The sequence below is a fragment of the Dipodomys merriami genome, unplaced genomic scaffold, assembly GCF_024711535.1.
Source record: "Dipodomys merriami isolate MVZ:Mamm:240054 unplaced genomic scaffold, mDipMer1.0.p SCAF_78, whole genome shotgun sequence".
In the NCBI taxonomy this organism is placed as follows: Eukaryota; Metazoa; Chordata; class Mammalia; order Rodentia; family Heteromyidae; genus Dipodomys; species Dipodomys merriami.
In genome coordinates, this window is record NW_027206379.1 from 3,051,640 (window position 1) to 3,057,978 (window position 6,339).

The 6,339-nt window shown below is 50.8% G+C and overlaps 1 long non-coding RNA gene and 1 other non-coding gene across 2 annotated transcripts; both read left to right on the forward strand.

Moving 5' to 3' along the window:
• Window positions 1–2: 2 nt before the first annotated feature.
• On the forward strand, window positions 3–4,443 carry LOC138818694 (uncharacterized). The gene is made up of 2 exons (XR_011369204.1): window positions 3–732; window positions 2,296–4,443. It is a non-coding gene; the product is annotated as an uncharacterized lncRNA (long non-coding RNA).
• On the forward strand, window positions 3,120–3,192 carry Trnaa-agc (transfer RNA alanine (anticodon AGC)). The gene has a single exon. It is a non-coding gene; the product is annotated as a tRNA-Ala (tRNA).
• Window positions 4,444–6,339: the final 1,896 nt, after the last annotated feature.

Genomic DNA, 6,339 nt, shown 5'->3' on the forward strand with positions numbered 1-6,339 from the left:
CCCGTCCGGTCCGCAGGGGCGCGGGGTCCACGCGGCGGGTCGGCCTGCGCGGGCAGCGGCAGCATCGGGGAGGTCCGCGGAGACCCCGGGGCTGGGGCGTGGTCCGGCGGCGCCCCGCACGCTGGCGGGGGCGTGGGGGACCCCGCGCGCCGCCCAGACTCCGGATCCGGATAATGAAGGAAAAAGTTGTGTGTGCGCCGCGTGTGTGTTGAAAAAGGTGTGTGCGCCGGTGGAAAAGGTTGTGTGTGTGCCGTTACCTTGTTTTTTTTTGGTCTTTTGTAGCTTTATATGTCTTTTTTTTTTTTTTTTTTTAAACTTAGGGCTGAGAACCGAACCCAGGGCCTTGGGCACGCCAGGCGGGCGCCCTTCCGCTGGGCTAAACCCCCAGCCCCGAGCGCGGCCTCCGCTCGCGGCCTCTTAGAGCCAGAGCTGGGGGGGGGGGGGCCGCGCGGGCCCCGCCCTCCGGAGCCGACCACCGCGAGCCGGGGACAGCCAGGCCGGGAGCGGCCACCACCCAGCCAGTCAATACCAGCGAGAGAACAGCCACCGCCGAGCGACGGCAGACCGGGAGCAGCAACCGAGCACACCCGCGACCAAGTAATAGCAAATAACAGCAACACACCGGGAGCTGATTGTGATTCTTTTTTTTGTCATTTCTACCAAACAAGCTGTTGTTGAACTTACTGTTATTGTAAAGGTGATAGACAGAGGGGTGGCATTTGCATCAATCAGGTAAGGAGGACATTGCTTTCTAGACAGTGTCACCCTTCCCCCTCCTCTCCCAGTTTTCCCTCCTGTCCCCACCCACGAGTCGTGTGGCTCATTGTCCACGTCGTGTCCAGGGAGGACCGCGGCTGCATTTGTGCACCCTTTGTCCATCCATTCCTGGGTCCCAACGACAGGTACGGCAGCAAATAAGACAAAAAAAAAACAAAATAAAGTGAAAACAGCAACGACTAAAACCTCTGTTTCCCTTTCCTGGAATTCATATCGGTAGGTGTCATTTCTTACAGTGAGATGCCCAGAGATGCCTCAGGCCTCGGTCAAACGGCTGCCCTGACGTGTCCGTTACAACTTGAGAGCCCCCAGAAATACCCCCATTCAAACAGGCAGGGAAGCCCCAAAGCCCACACACAGGTCAGCGGCCTGCATTCTGTCACAGAGGGCAGGAAAGCCTCAGGGCTGTCTGCATGGCACCCACATCAGGCTCTGAAAGCCAGCTCAGAGTTCCTAAAGGGGTCCCAATGTGGCCATCTCTGCACACCAGGCCTGGGCTGGCCAGGGCAGAACACAGTGTGTGGTCAGCTGGAATGCCACACCAGAGCCACTCTCCACCAATGACTGACCAACGAAAGAATATTGGCTGCCTGGGAGAAGTCAGAATCCATTCACATCTCACACCTTTACAAAGATCAGGCCATACCACATGCATGCACGTGTTAGCTCTAACACATGTGTGGCATTTCATATGTGACCAGGACCTTAAAGAAAGAAAAGAACCAGCAATGCAAATTGGGGACTGGGGGTGTGGGGGGCAGGCAGCTGGAGTGAGATACATCTGTATGTGAAAATAGAACAAAAACCTAAAAACTGTTTCAAAAAGAGATGTGAAAGTATTAGAGGGTGAATTTGATTGAAGCAAATTGTATGTATGTATGAAACCGCCACAAAGAAACCTCCTTGTACATTAATAAATGCTAACCGAAAAGAGAAAAAGAGTTGGCTATGAGAGAGAGACAGAGAGAGAATAAGAATCTTCGGTGAGCAGAGCTATCATCCTAGCTAGGCTGGAGGCTGAGATTTGAGGGATGCAGTTCAGAACGAGCCTGGGCAGAAAAGTTAGTGAGACTCTTATATCCAAAATAACATAAAAGCCAGAATTGGAACTGTAGTTCAAGTGGTACAGCACTCAGGGACAGAGCCCAGGCTCTGAGTTCAAAGCCCTGGGATTTACATACATACATACATTCGTACATACATACGTACATACATAAAACCATAGGTGGGCCATTGTGGCCAGCCCAGAGCCACTGGCATGTATACTGGTCCTGAGGCTCGAACTCGGGGCCTTGGGCTCTCACGTGGGCTTTTCCACTCATGACTGGCGCTCTCTACCACTGTAGCCACAGTTCCAGCTGTTTGCTGGTTAATTGAAGGTAAGAGATTTGTCAGACCAAGCAGGCACCTCAGGTCTCAGCCTCCTGAGAAGCTGGGATTACAGGCGGCACAGGGAGAAATCAGGAGCATTGTTCGCCTTTTCTAATAGTTCTTTTTATTTTGTTCCTTCTTTTTGAGAATTGCGGGCCACGTTCATTACCCATGGGTGCACAAACTTCAGCTTCTTTTGGCAGAGGAGGTTCAAGAAGAGAGGAAGAGACCTCTGGAAAAAGCTCCATCTCAAGACAGCAGTGCAGAGGAAAAAGTTCATAGATAAGTAAACAGCTTCAAGTGACAAAATGGCAGGAGCAGGGGTAACGGCTTCTGAGCAGCATTGCCGAGGTGACCCAGCGGACTTTCATGTTATTTGGAGAATGTGTGCTCAACAAGCATAAGTAACTTTTGTAAGCATTAAAATAGAGGCAAAGCAAAAACCCCTAGTTATTTGGGAAGTAGAGATCAAGAGAACCAAGACTCCAGGTCAGCCCAGCCAAAAGTTCACAAGACCCATCCCGACCCATAAAGCTGTCTGTGACAGTGCACACCTATCAACCCAGCTGAAGTGGGAAGCGTAGATAGGAGGACTGGGTCCAAGCCGGCCTTAGCAAGAAGTGAGACCCTAGCTCAAAAATAACCAGTGGAAAAAGGGCTGGAGGCGTGGCTTGAGCAATAGAGCACCCACCTAGCAAGCGCAAAGCCCTGAGTTTAGACCCCAACGTTTCTAGTTCAGACAGGCACTCAATTAGATATGATATGCCACAGAAACAACAGTACAGACTGGCCCTTAGCCCGCAGTGTTCTGCAGAGACACCGGCACACCTGGGATTTATCCCTAACCGTGTTGTCTCCACTCAAGACAAAGACCTTGGATTTTCCACATTTTATTTACAAATTGCTGTGTTTTCCAACAAGGGCCAGCCTTTAAAAATTAAGCCTTAAAGAGAGAAGGGGGTAGGGGCATTGGGGATGTGGCTCAGTGGTAGAGCTTTTTGCCTAGCAGGCTTGAGGGCCTGGGTTCAAATCCCAGCACCCCCAAGAAGGAGGGTGAAAGACAATTTCTAACCTGATATTTGTTTTGGTAAGCAGGAAAATTCAAAACCTTTCCTCAGTATGTTAGTGTTTGAGAAAATAATCACGGCATCTGCCCAGTCTTGCACCGGAAAGTGGTAGATTTGTAGCACAGGACAATTTGTTTACACACAAGATGAAAATGATCCAAAAAGGTTCATGAAACCAAAGGCCTTTCTAAGCCTCAGTTTTTAGTGTGTCTGAAAATTTCTGGACTGCCTTTATTTGAGTGGTTTCAGAGCATTGCCACTGGCTGGGGCTGTAGCTCAGTGGCAGAGCATTTGTCTGCCATGTATGAGGTCCTCGGTTCTATTCCTAGCCCTGCAGGAAAGAAAATTATCATTGATTATTTATGTTTTAGCCAAAGACATAAAGGGGATGTTAGCATTAACTCTGATACCCTACCCACAAAGACAAGACATAGTTTTTAAATAGGATAATGTTTCCTCTATTTTTACTCAAGTTCACACACAGACACACACCCAAAGAATAAAATACAAGAGAAAAGTAAACCCATCCAAGTTTGATATTGAAGCACTCCTAGCAGCAAAGGATGGTTTTTCTTAATTTATTTCATTTAAATCTGCAGCAAAAACACCAGGTGGCTAGCACACCCAGCCGGCCCCTGTACATCTAGACTGTTAACCTATAACAACATGCATTTTAGAAAGAAAAGCAAAATAGCAGTAACAAAGACCAAAAATGTGTCGTTGACTCCTATTATTGCTTTAATCATCTTTAAATAGTTGTAGGAAAAGAGAGTTACAATTTAATACATGAGTCAGCTTTTACATTTTGGTTCAAGAAATACATCCAGAAACTTCTCCCCAACCCTGTCTGTCTGCATAGAAACAACTAGAAAAGCAAGAGCCCTGAGCTCCCTGGGGTCAGTTTTAGGAGATGAGACTTTCTTCCTTCAGATTTCCTATGCTTTTCTTCTCAGTCTTGTGACTTGAGCTATGCTGTGATATGAAGCGAGGATGTGTTTCACAGTCTGGGAGATTACAAAGAAGTTGTTTTAGCAGGGCTGGTGGGCCTGTGATTCTAACTAGTCAGGAGGCTGAGATCTGAGGATCAGGGTTCAAAGCCAGCTTAGGCAGGAAAGTCATGAGACTCTGGTCTCCAATAAACCACCTGAAAAAGTTAAAAAAAAAAAAAAAAAAAGGCTGTGGCTCAAGTGATAAGGGCGCTAGCATTGAGGAAAAAGTAAAAAACAAAGCTCAGGGACAGCACCCAGGTTCTGAGTGCAAGGCCCAGGCCCAGTTTTTATTTTTGGTTTTTTTTTTTTTTAAGTATTTTCTTTTCTATTTTCTTTATATTTGTGTATGTGTGTGTAAAACTCTTTAGAATTCTTAAAAGAAAGTAAATAACTTTAAGGAGCTAAGCCTATATCTTTCAAATTCAGCATAAATAAATGACATTACTTAGAAAAACAAGTCATTCAGGGGGTTTGAAACCCAAGTTTAACCCCCACCTGGTGAGGCCTAGGGATCCCACTCCCTGTCTTTGGCTAAACAGCCTCTCCCTTCCTCCCTAAAGGAGATACTTGGAGGTTTGCCCAAGAAGTGCTATTTTCTACCTGCCTGCTGGGGAACTCCTCACAATCCACATTGCATGAGGCCTGGGACAGGGAGTTGTTGGTAAGATCAGTGAGCAAGCACCAGGCTCCCCTGGACAAGGCCAGCTGGGGTCAGCTCTGTCTGCATGCCCCCAAGGCAGCAGGGCCCTTGGGGTTGGATGGTCTAAGCCCAGGCTGGCAGGGACAAGCCCGGGACTTGGGTCTTGGCTTCCCAATGCAGGGCCCCCCAGAATGCCTCAGCCAGGGTGGTCTGGTCTCACAAGCTGACACTGTCCAGAGATCTGGGGGGGTTGCACAGCATCAGGAGGTGGAACTTCCACAGGAGGAGCTGAAGTCTGAGGGGAGACAGAGCTCACTGAGTCCCCGCTTGTGGGCCAGGGGAGGCTGGTGGTACCCCAGAGACAAGCCCTGACTCCGAGCGTGCAGGGAAGACCGCTTCCTGCACAAACTAGGCCCACCATAGAAGGGCAGCTTTCCCTGCCTCGTAGGAACAAGGGTGCCACGGGGGTGAAGGAGGGCATCTAGAAGATGGTTTCTGATTGGCTTAGCCCAGAAGTCTTTGCTTGCTTCTTATTGGCCAGAGCAGGTCAGCTTACATTACTATTGGCTAGGGCTAGTCTGCTTACATCCTATTGGCCAGAGTTACCAGGTTCTAGACTAGCGGCTTCAGCTGGCCTGCTTGCCTCCTATTGGCTAGAACTGGTCATATGCCCTCCCCAAACCCACAAGGGAGCCTGGGAATTGGCCGAGGCCGAGTGCCCCTGTCCTGGGTCAGCTCTGTCTGTCCTGAGATGCTTTTGTATCCTTTGGGTTTTTGTTGTTAAGTCCTCTTAGCCCCCACCGGCCCGGTCAGGGAAGCCTTTCCTCATCAGGCCACAGTAAAGCTCAGATTTCCCCCAGGCTGAAACTTAAGCACCCAGCAGAGCGGCCTCACACGGCCCTCACGGGCTCAGGAAACCCATGTGGACCAGCATGAGTGCGAGTGTGGGGACAGGGACAGGCTTGCTGGCCAGGACGTGTGCCCAGGACCTTTGGGGTGGGGTCGCCTTGATGGAGAGACCTCGGGTGTCCCGGCCTTCTTCCACCTCACAGAGGCCTCTCAGGGCACCTGGGTGAGTCCAGCGGTGCAAGCCCAGGCCCCTGGGGTCGGGTGGGGGGGTCCCAGCCACACAGCAGGCACCGTCCCGTCCACAAACCTCCTTCCGTGCAGGGGGCTCTGCGGGGGCCCCACAGTGCCGGTGGCTCCTCCCTGGCCTTCTCTCTTTCCCACTTGTCTCCCAGGCGGCCACCCCCTCACCTCTCCACCCCTGAGTGGGGAAACACCCCGACCCTGTGCCCTGGACGCTCTGGAGCTGGAGCTGGCCACCTCGCTCTCACACAGCCCCGTTCCACTGGGGAAGAACATCTAGGTGCCGGGGGAGGGGATCTTTCTGGACCCCACACCCCAGCAACCCGGGACAGACAGGCTTCTCCCACTAGTGAGACAGCTTCATTCCTGACCAGCTCTGTCATGCCCTCCACCCTTGGCCCTGGAA